At 43.7% G+C, this 11,975-nt stretch overlaps 1 protein-coding gene across 1 annotated transcript in view; it reads left to right on the top strand.

The window, feature by feature from the left end:
• The first annotated feature begins 270 nt into the window (after positions 1-270).
• Positions 271-11,975, top strand: part of ZNF148 (zinc finger protein 148) — a 46,896-nt gene continuing 35,191 nt past the window's right edge. Inside the window, exon 1 of the mRNA XM_024215837.2 lies at positions 271-441. The gene's annotated coding sequence lies outside the window, so the exon portion shown is untranslated. The remainder of the gene's footprint in view (positions 442-11,975) is intronic.

The raw sequence follows: 11,975 nt of genomic DNA, 5'->3' as shown, positions 1-11,975 counted from the left end.
CCCCTCCCCCAGTGTGACCGGCTCCTCAGACTCCATTCCCCTACCGCCATTGCCCAAGGCGGCCGGTTCCTCAGGCCCCAGCTCCCTCCATTCCGCCCGTTCCCCCGGAGTGCCGAGGTTCCCGCGCGCCGCCCCCACTCGCCCCAGCAGGCAGCCGAGGCTCCGTCCGCGGGTAGCCCCGGCGACTCCCAGGGCTCCGGCGCCTGGGCGGCTGCGGGTCCTCCCGGCGGTTTCCCAGCCTGCACCGCGGCGCGGCGGCGCTCTGGCCGGCCTGTCGCTGTCACCGCCAGGAGGAGGCCGACGCTGCTGCGCTCCTCGAGCCGCCGAGCAGGAAGGAGCCTTCGCCGCCGCCGAACTTTCCCTCAGGGCCCACCATGCCCGGGGCAGCGGCCCGGGGACTCTGAGCGCCGCTCCCGCCTTCCCCTCGCAGCGCCGCGGCCGGTAAGCCCCGGGGCGCGGGGGAGCTGGGTCGGCCCGGCCGCTCACGCACAGGGAGGAGGGAGGAAGAGAGAGAGAGAAGCTGGGCCTCGCCGCTCCCTGTGCGCGGCGCTGCGGGCCAAGCGGCCCGGAGGCTCTGCGGAACCCCGAGCGGGGCGGGGGAGGCCGGAGACCCCGCGGGGCGGGGGAGGCCGGAGCCTGAGGAGGAAGAAGGGGGGGGGCGAGGAGGCTTCCACCCCCCCTTTGTTGCTGTGGAGGGTGAATGTGAGGGGAGCGTCCTTCCGCCCCCCCTTGATGCGGGCGGCGCTCGGGGCTTTCCCTGCCGGAGTCTGAGTTCGGGGCAGGAGGCGGAGTGAGAGCTGCTGGGCTGCTGCTCCGCCGCGAGCGGGGCTCGCACTTGGGGGACTGACAGACAAAGACGGAGGAGTGAGATTCGGGGGTACGGAGACAGACAGACCTAGAGACACCCCCCTCCTCCCATTATCTATTGTTCTCGGGAAGGGGAGCTGCTGATTTGGGGATTTAATCTTCCAATGCGCCCCCCCGGCAGCTTTGCGAGTGGTCTCTCTAGTGTCAGGAGCTGCTAACAAGTGCCTGCTTGGAAGTCCTCAGACAAGAGAGAGAAAAAAGGGGTGGAGGAGTTGTGACGGGTATTTAATTGCGATTTAAACTCGCCCCCCCCCCCCCAATAACCTTGTCAGATTTTAGTCTGGATTAGCACAATAGTGAGTCTTTTTCCTTAATCGTGCATAGACATGGGCTAGACATCAGTGTTGCAAATATAATGCATCTGTTTAGCTGACCTTTTCCATATCCATAAACCTTTTTGAGTTCTTTAATTGAGAGGTGCTGTATAATGATGTAAAGTATTATTATACGTAGAATCCAGTGAGCAAACTTTTAAGTTTGTTTCTCAACCCCACCTGGAATATGGCCATGGATCATAAAGTAAAATGTATGTGATTCTGGAAAGCTAGAAGTTTAAGATGAGACTGAGAAAAATGGTGGTTTCACAACACGTTTTAAAAAAGATTATTGGAAAGGCAAACTGCATAAAATGAAAACTTTATTAAAATAAAGGGAATCTTTATTGTTTTGTTTTTAATGTGCTAGATTAAGGACGAGCCCAAGTACAAACTTTAACATTACTTTTCAAAGTCACCAGGAGTATGTACCTGGAACTTGAGCTCTCTGAACACAGTGGATCATCCATGTTCAGATCTACTCCTTTGCTTATGGGGAGCATGGTCCCTACACTTCCCCTCCCTAGGTTTGGAGATCCTTGCCTGAGGAGGTAAGAGGTTGAGGAATGGTATCATCCTATTCCACTTCCTGCAGAGAGTCATGTTATACAGGAGGTCAGACTAGAAGATCTAATGGTCCCTTCTAGCCTTAAAATGCTTGAATTTACAAAAAAAGTTTATGCCCCTTCAGGCTGCATTAACTTTTCTATATTCCCTCGGCATCCTGTGGTACTCATGCATGCTTCCAGGGACAGCTGTCATTGAGGGAAGTCTGGACAGTGCCAGGGGGGCCCACAGCCTCTCAGACTCTAGTCTTCTGTGGATCTAGTGGAATTTGATGGCTCTGGATTGGAATCCTGTTGGTTTCACAGCAGGGACAAATGCTGATCTCTCAGGAATGGTTAGAGGAAAACTCCGCAAGATCAGCTTTACTAAGTCAGTCCTCTCCACCATAAAAATCCCTGTCTTGGGTTTTTATCAAGAAGGATTGCAGAATATTTATGCATTAAAACAAACAAGAAACAGGGTCTGTTTAATTATAATAATTGTTTTTTGTACTGATGTTCTAAAAGTGTTTTCTTCATAGTTGTATCTGAGCATATGTAGAAATTCTAAAAAAAATACAGTTATTTAGCCAATATAACTTAAAAACAAAATAAAGAGACTAGTCTCCTGTATTTGACTTCACAATGTAGCATTCACATTTTCTGCCCTCACCCCCTCAGGCAAAAGCCTGGGATAACAAGTGTATATGTAATATATATTTCTGGCATGGTTCTTGATTGCTTTATTGTCTTGGATTTAATTTCTACCCTATTCCAAATTTAAGTCCAGATCCTACAAACACTTAGAAATACATTAATTTTAATGGAAAGTCTCTAATATAACAGATAATGATATTGTCAGTTTATAAGTCTCTAAATATTAGCACTTTATTCTGGGGGGAAAATGGCATTCTAAATCTATTGATGTTGAAAACTGCTGCTTCTAATTTGTGAACTTCTGTGACAACAACGTTAGTGGTGTTTTAAGACAATATTATGGACATGCTTTGTCCCAGTGAAATATTATGAACTCAAATATAAAAGAACTGAGCTTATATTCCTGACAGCTCATGGACAGGACTGTGCACCACAAATTTGGTGATGTAAATTTGGAAATGGTGGAATTAAAGTTTTCAGTAGTGAGTTCAGTCAGTTTAGACTAAGTTTCAAAACCCAAAAAAAGGAGAGTTTGGGGGATGAAAATGTGGTCAGTCACCATTTTTTAGTGTTTTGGAAAAATCCTGGACAGGGTTGACATTTTGCCTTCTACTGGAAATTAATTATGTCTATAGGGCAAGGGTTCTCAAACTGGGGGTCGGGACCCCTCAGCGGGTTGCGAGGTTATTACATGGGGGGTCACGAGCTGTCACCCTCCACCCCAAACCCTGCTTTGCCTCCAGCATTTATAATGGTGTTAAATATATAAAAAAGTGTTTTTAATGCATAAGGGGGGTCGCAATCAGAGGCTTGCTGTGTGAAAGGGGTCACCAGTACAAAAGTCTGAGAACCCCTTCTATAGGGCAAGGATCTTTGTTGTTTTATTCCCCTGTGAAGAAGAATATTAAGTGTGCTATTGTTCCATTGTAAATATCTCCAGTGGAAACATTTATGTACTTGGGGCACTCTGGAAAGTTAAGGTGAATCAGTTAAAGATTTGAAGTCAGTGTGCATAAACTCCCATATGGAGGCTCCTACTCAAGAGTAAAACGGTTTTAAATTATAATGAACTAAGACCACTTAGTCCTGAATGAAAGCATCCACACGGGGGTTAAAATGATTTAACTTAGAGTTATGTTTACACTTCAAGTGCTACAGTAGCACAACTGCAGTGCTGCAGCTATGCTGCTGTAATGTAGACACCTACTATAGGTAGTAAATTCCCCCCATTCTGAGGCTTTAGCTAGGTTCATGGAAGAATTTTTCCATGAACCTAGTTGCATTTACAGTGGGGGGGTGGAGGTTCACCTAATGAGGTCACACAGGGTGTGACATTTTTCACAGCCTTTAGTGATGTAGCTAGGTCAACCTAAGTTTTAGGTGTAGGCCAGGACTTATGTACATGAACCTCACACCTTTAGTTGATTCACCTTAACTTTCCTGAGGGTTTGTCTACATGGTGTGGCAGTGCTCACCAAAAGGGTATATGTAAATTGTAGAGTTGCATGCCAACTGTCCTGTGTAGACCCTGCTGACACATTGTAAAAGGTTCCTAGTGTGTGTTAATGTAGTGCTGTTTCAAACGAGACTGTCTGTGCACGCTAGGTACCTTTTAGAGCATGTCAGCAAGGTCTACACGAGGCAGTTAGAATGCAATACATTAAAGCATTCTACAGTTTACAGCCTTGTAATGCGCACTGCTGCACTGTGTCGACAAGTTTGAGTGTCCCTTTGTAGAAAAGCCCTTAGGCTCTGCATGCTTGGAGTAGCTTGCAGGAATGGGCTCCTAATTCCAGTTTGTTAGAAATATTGTCAGATAGATTAGGCTTAATTTAGTTTTGGTTTTAAAAAATGCAATTTCCCCCTTTAATATTAAGAGACATGTTTTTGTGACATTAAAGATAAATAAATTACAAATTTTCTCTTTGGGTTTAAACATTATCCTGCAATGTTTGCTAGTTAGCATTGTTCAGGAGAACCTGAAAGTGAAACTGATGTGTCTATTTGTTTTGTTCAAACTGAGTGAAGGGCTAAAATTAAAGCAGCAAATTAAATTATTTCAGTTGAAATCATCTAAATTGTTACGTTTTTCATTTGACTAGACTTTTTAATGAAAGCTGCCTTCTCAAATCGCCACATAGTGATTGGAGAATAGACTAAGGCCCTTAGCATGCAGTCTGATCTGTGTAGGTGGATGCTTATACTCAAATGAAGTCCCACTGAAGATTCTGAGTCTCCACATGGACACACTGAAATACAGATAAAGACCCTTGAACAAATAGCGAATCCCCACATACAAATTGCTTGATGTCCCTAAAGAGCAGAAATTTAACTGTTGACAAGACATGGACTGTCAGCAAGGCACAAACCATTGGCTCCAGCTATTAACTCTGGAGTGGGCACTCTTATTAGAGAGTTTTTCACAACATTTATCTTCAGTTACACAGATTCTGTCAGTTACTTTATTTTAGTACTTTTCAGTGAAGTTAAAAACACTATCCCATCTGTTTAGCTCATTAGTACTATATATACATTCTAAACATTCAATTATTTTTAGGGTTTTTTAATCTTCATATTTATATAGCAGAGTGTCCTTTTATATATTAGCAACAATGCTTTAAGCTACACATGCAATAATTAACATACCGATTGAACATATCTTTCTTACATATAGTACACATTAATATAAAATAACACATACAAAGACTATTACAATAGGATTTGTGATTAAAAATGATCTTGAACAGATTGTATAATGAGATTTTTTTTCATATGTAGTTAGCAGTTCAAATAATATATCAGAAAAACTTAAAATTATTTTCTCATATTGCTTGGTGTGTGTCTTGATTTTTTTTAAAATATTTTTTTAAATGTGCAGAAAGAAGATTTACCTTCCTTTGGAAATGTACTGAAAAGTATATCATGCAGAGTGATAAATCTACATACACATATATTTCTAATGAAATTTTTAATGTATTGAAATGATTCTGGTAACCCAATCTACACAATGTCTGGAATTATCTATTAAAAAAAAATCAGTACTTTTGCTCCAAAATTCCTATTTTTTCAGCATTTATGCTTAGGATATTGTCAGACAGGGCCGGATTAACCTTTTGTGGGCCCTGGTGCCAAACATGTTTGTGGGCCCCCATGTAGTCGTGGGCTCCGAGTTTGGGCCTGGTGTGGCAGTGCCATTGGGGCCATAGTATACCTGGTACTGAATCTCAGAGACATTTTTCAGTTTGATCACACACCTCTGCATGACTATATGCATTGCCATACACAGCTCCCTCAGCCCCCAGTTTTTCTCATTAAGCTGTATATCCATGTGGGTTTACCAGTGTCCATAGTAAGCAGTAATTTCACAGTGATCAGGGGAAACTCCCCACAGATTTATCTCCTTCCTCATTCAGACCTTTTATAGCCATGTCTCCAGTACCACCCTATGTCAGCAATCACTGCATGTGGTTCTGGTCTCAGCTCAGTAAAGTTTCACAGTCAGCGGATACCTGATCAATTCTGACAAATCCCTTTCTCAGCGCTCATCCTGCCATTTGAGCAAGCCACTTGCAAACACCATTTCCCCAAAGTGAGGACTTAGCCCCTGGGAACCTGAAGTCACCAGCCTTTCTCCCTCTGCTCCCATCTACATGCTAGTCTACTACTTGGTCACCACCACCTCTTCCTATGCTTGTTTCCCTTCTACCTTGGACATGCTCCCTAGCCAGCTGGGGCTATTCTCCCCCTGCAAGCCTGATCTGCTTCCTCTTTCCCTGTTCCAGTTAGAATTGGAAGAGGTTCAGAAAAGGGCAACAAAAATTATTAGGGGTTTAGAATGGCTTCCGTATGAGGAGAGATTAATAAGACTGGGACTTTTCAGCTTGGAAAAGAGGCAACTAAGGGGAGATATGATAGAGGTCTATAAAATCATGAGTGATATAGAGAAAGTAAATAAGGAAATGTTATTTACTCCTTCTCATAATACAAGAACAAGGGGCCATCAAATGAAATTAATAGGTAGCAGGTTTAAAACAAACACAAGAAAGTATTTTTTCACACAATGCATTGTCAACCTCTGGAACTCCTTGCCAGAGGGTGTTGTGAAGGCCAATACTATAACGGGGTTCAAAAGGGAGCTAGATATATTCATGGAAGATAGCCATTGATGGACCTATTAGCTAGGATGGGCAGGAATGGTGTCCCTAACCTCTGTTTGCCAGAAACTGGGATTGGGTGACAGGGCATGGATCAATTGATGATAACCTGTCTGTTCATTCCCTTTGGGGCACCTGCCATTGGCCACTGTCAGAGGACAGGATACTGGGCTTGATGGATCTTTGGTCTGACCCAGTATGGCCATTCTTATGTTCCCCTTGACATTCCTTTCCTATAGGTGACCTCTGTTCCTTGAGATTAATTCCAGTTTCTTTATCCGCTCCTAGCTGAATGGCCCCCTGTAGTCACAGAGCCACCTGCAGCTTCTCTGGCTACAGCCATGGGGCCAATTGCCAGAGGCCAGCCTTAGAGAGCTGCAGCTGCTAGCAAGGGAGGGGTGACAATTCCAAGGCTGAGCATGCTTGAACCTTGCAATGGCGGCACTAGGGGTTCTAAATCCTCAGCGGGCCCATGGCAGCTGCAGACTCGAGTTAGGTGCTTCCCTCCTCTAGGCCATGGCTTTAAGTACCTGAGATGCCCATCACCTGCAGCAGAGGCCACCAATTCCCACGCATCTCAGCTAGCACATAGTCAAGCAGAAAGTGCAGCCTGAATGATTTTGGAGGCTGGAGTGCCAGGAGGTTCCCATCCCTGAACAGCGGCTCTGCAACAAGCTCACATGGCCCCCCTCCACTGTGGGACCAGGACCCTGTGAAGACAGTGGAGTTACCCTGTGTATAACCAGTCCTGTCCAAAGCCTGTTGAAGTGAGTGGGAGTCTTTTCATTGTCTTTAATGGGCTGCGTATAGAAGCAAAGGACCCCATTCTAGACTCTAGGAGCAAAGTGTATTCTATGCTGCACTGGTTTACTATTGTAACAGGAAGGTCTCACATTACCTAGTGAATAAGCAACACCTCCTACAGCACCTAACTTTTTCTGAGAGGCCTCCTGCCCAATTACTAAATGTAAACCTGCTTAGCTTACAAGGGCTGAAAATATCAGGTAGTATGGTTACAAAAGCAAGGCACTTCTGAAGTAGGAATTTTGGATGTGCACAGAACGTGCACAGAACACGCACAGGACTGGTTCCTGCATGGTTACAGAACTGTAGGCAAGTGGAACAATTTTCAGCTTGTGTGATTGGAGGATATCTGGATCCATATTCATTTCTTTGGGGAATTTGCCAATGCAATATTACTGTCTTCTTTTTAAACAAACAAAACTAAAAAAAAAATGGCAATGGCTGTTGAATGTAGCAATTCCAGTCCTAGCACTGGGAAGACCCCAGCATTTGTTGCTCAATTTTATCCTACTTTTTCTACAGCAAATTACAGTGGATCAGTATATTTGATTTGGGAGAAATGAAGTAACAGCTGCCCAAGTTGAGCTTGAGCACTCCTGAATTTTGAGAGTGTTCAAATCTGGAAGGCATGTGCTAGATTCCCTTTCTTAATATTGGATAAATCTGGAAAGGAAAAATCAATTTCTGCTTCCATGGCTCAGATGTGGAAATCCTCCTGCATGCCTGGTACTGTACCTAAAGCTGCCCAGGTCCTCCAGTAGAGTCTCCCCTCTCTTACTCTTCATTTTCACTTCTCCTGATGGGTCCACATACCTCCCTTTCTAGGCTTCAGATAGAGAGGTGCACTGTCCATTCATTTCACCCAGTTCCTTCTTTGGGGGCTGCCAGGCGAGGTCACACCAGCATCCCTAATCCAGTCTGGGGAAGTCTTCTGAGGGGGATATCTGGGCCAAAGCCTTCTACTCCTTGGGCATACTTGTTCCCCATTCATACTGCCACCCCCTTCTAGCAGCCAGCTCTCCATTCACAGCAAGCTGCAGTGCGTGGGGTCTCAGCTTCCCCACTCTTTCCCCCTCCCTTTCCTGTTGATAGTGGCCAAGGGAATGCTTGGGAAATGTAGTTCCTTCCCTGCTCCAGGGCTGGCTCTCTAGGCAGGGAGCTGGCCAAGGAACTACAGCTCCCAGGGCCCCTTAGGTTCTCCGCTCCCATGCTGGATCCCTGCTACTCCAAGGAAGCGAGTGTTATGGGCCTCCTTCTGAGCTTGGGCCCGGCGCTATGGTGCCATTGGCGCCATGGGAAATCCGGTACTGTTGTCAGATTTTTCTTATGTTCAGGAATACAGTATAATTAAGTAGCAATTTTTACTAGTGGTGAAATATATTTAGGTTTAAATATGCCTTCAGCATTTTATTGAGTTTTGGAAAAATAATGTAGGAAATTGTTGTTTAACTGTATATCCTGTATGTATTGGTCTGATTTTGGAGCTAGTGTTCTGAACTGCTTTTATTGACAGTTTAGTATTACAGTATCTGCATCTTGTCACAATTTGTACAGCAAACTTTTAAGACAGTGCTGTCTGATTCTTCTTTTATGGCTTGGATGACATTTTTATAAGTGCAGAATTAAATAGTCTGATGATAAAATGAAATCTGTGTGGGCAGAAGATCCAACCTGCAAACAGCAGAAGGATATAATTTGTGAGCAGCCTATCAAGTATAAACTGTCTATATCTTTAGCACTGAAAAATCAAGAAGCATGTAAAATGACTGTAAAACAAAATAATTCCTTGCAATAGCAAGTTATTTTAATAATGCATAAAGTTGTTGTGATGACTGTATGGATAAACTCTTTAAAGTGGGAAGCTATATGCAATTTTAGAACAAAGCTGAATACACATAGGGTAAAAATATACCCATTCTTAAAAATTGCAAAGATTATCTTAATGCTCTTGTAATGTTCCACAATGTCTGTATTCACTTTTTACTACTGATGTTTCCCAAAATAGAATATAAAAAAATTGTCAAATGGAACAGTTTACAGCAAAAGTAACATTGTGATTGGATAATGTTACATTATTGAAGGAGGTGGAGTGAAGAAGATTGTTAGCTGGCAGATGTGGTATAGTTGTACATTCACTAAATAGTTAAGAAAGAGAAGACAAACATTTTTTACACTATCAGAATTGCAGCTTCTAAAAGGCTGTTTTTCAGAAATGTCAAACACATTTATATTTTTGCAAGAATTGAAGTTGAGGGTGAGAAAGTTCTGGTGTGTTCCAGACAAGTATAAACTTACTCCTGTACCTAGTAATCCCCAATTCCCTTGCCTCTCTGATCTGTTTCTGCCACAGACATCGTAAGTGGGTTACATGTTGTCTCTTCATTTGCCAGTATACTGTATGATTGTCTGGTCCGACTCTGACCCATCGTTCTTCTGCTTTTGCCAGTGTCCCTAGACTGCCTCCTCCTCCTTTTCTTTGTCCCAAACTCATGGAGATCACTGGCCTAGGGTTTTGTTCATTGAGTGCTGCAAATATTCAAAAATCATAGGGGAAGAGGTGCTGTTACTAAGCTACTTGGAGAAAGATTGAGATCTGTAGGTTATGTGGGAGGGGCTGGAGCAGGCTTTGCGTGCCATTGTGCTGTCTTTTGCAAGTTTCACAGTGATAGGATGGTAAAATGTATGGATTTTGCTTACAACATACTGATCCTAGGAAAAACAAATACGGAATGTCATTGAGGCCAAGAATTTAACAAGTTTCAAAGAGGGATTGAATGTTTATATGGGTAACAGACTACCCAGATTTCTGATACTCTTTTCGTAAGAGAGAGAGAGAACCTCATGTTTCAGGATTTAAGACAGTGTCTAACCATTAGGGATTAGGATGAAACCTTCACGGGACACACTATGCACAACTGTCTACTGCACCTTTCTGAGAAATACCTGATGTTGGCCACTATTGGGGCTAGGATATTGGACTAGATGCAGCGTCGGTCTGATCCAGCTTGGCAGTTCCTTTGGAACAATATGTACTTGTGGCTGCTGTTAAGAAGGACTGATTTCATAGATCCTACCAGGGACACTAGAGGACCCAAATAGATTTCAGAGTTCTCCAAGAGAAAATATGCTACAGCCAGTGGCCCTGTCTGTTGATGGCCTACTATGATATTCTGATTGTCATCTGCTCTTGATCATTGTTATGATGGTTCTTAACACAGGTCACCTTGCTATCTTGAGAGCCTGTGATAAGTGAGATGGATGGTAAAAGTCAAGCTCTTAGGTTGGACATTTGTAGCGAGCATTTCTAAAGTCACATGGTAGGTATAGTGAATGTGAAAAAAAGCAGTTTTCTTGTCTACCATTATGTCCATAAAATTCCCTGTAACAGAATTGTTCAGGGTGGTTGGCAGTTTGGTATATCCTAGCTGACTCATTTTGCAAAGAGAATCTAATGTTTTTTCTTGCTGTGAAGCGATTATTTCTTTCATGGACATGATTTATTAGATTCAGAAGTGATGATTAGTCCCCATTGTAATCAAATGCAACAAAATCTCTGAATGAATTTGGGCCACTACCACTTGCTTGTTTTCTAGAAGTGTGTGAGGCGTATTGGCCTTCAACCTGCATGTGATCTCATTCCACTTTGGTAGAATCCAGTGTGTGTGTATTGAGTCAATTTTTGTTTGAGATTGTTAATATATTTATATAGGAGGGTAGGTTGTCACCTTTCCTCTAGGAGAAAATGGTGGTTAGGCCTTGCATAAGAAGCCAAGCCTGCCAATTTTAGTCCTGTGTGAATCTTCATTGGGGCAGCAGATGGGTTGCAGTGGTGCATATGTGGTAGGGATGCTGTTGGTGTGTGGAGGCCATGAGGAAGCTAGGTAATTGTGGACCTCGTGAAAACCATATGGTTTCTCCTTCTCCCATGCAAACTTCATAATCTCCTGTAATACCTTTAAAATGGGTTGTCTAAATTACCTTTAATTTAATTTAAAAAAAAATTATGTTAATGCCACAGACCACGTATACCATATTTGAAGTTGAAAGGACTTTTATGGTTGTTTTGGGGGTAAAGTAAGGCTTATGATGGAAAACAAGTCTGAACCTTACTTATGGTGCAGATGCCACCAACCCATAATCAGTATTGTGGTCAAAAGGTCTTATTTTTAGAATTAAAACTTGGTGTAATAGAGTCCCCTGTGGTTCCTCCCACAGATGGTAGGAGAACCTGACCACACCCAGTTATTTTCACTGGGTGGTTCCAGCAGAGGCCCTGGTTCCTTACTACTTACAAGGAGGGGTGGAAGGGCTGTCCTTTGTGAGCCTTCTTAAGCCTCTGCGGATGGGGGATCGAAAGAAAAGTCACAAACCCCAACAAATTTGAGGGTACCCCCATTCCCAGGGCCTCTCAAAAAGTGAGGTGGGGAAAAGTCCACAGTGCTGCCAATGATCCAGCACCCGCATAGTGAGTTTTGAGAAATCTCCCTGGTTGGGCTTCTGAGTCAGGCTTAGTCTGTCTGGCTTACCATGGGAGTTCGCTGCACTCTCAGTAGGGTCAGGGTGAAGGTCTCCTGGCTGGGAGTTCCCTCTGTGACTTTAGGAGTCACTCCTGCAGTCTGCTGCTTAGGGCAATT

This window comes from Terrapene carolina, unplaced genomic scaffold, assembly GCF_002925995.2.
Source record: "Terrapene carolina triunguis isolate 2854851 unplaced genomic scaffold, T_m_triunguis-2.0 Scaffold62, whole genome shotgun sequence".
In the NCBI taxonomy this organism is placed as follows: Eukaryota; Metazoa; Chordata; order Testudines; family Emydidae; genus Terrapene; species Terrapene triunguis.
The sequence above is the reverse complement of the archived record's forward strand: the minus strand, read 5'-3'. Positions and strand labels throughout refer to the sequence as shown.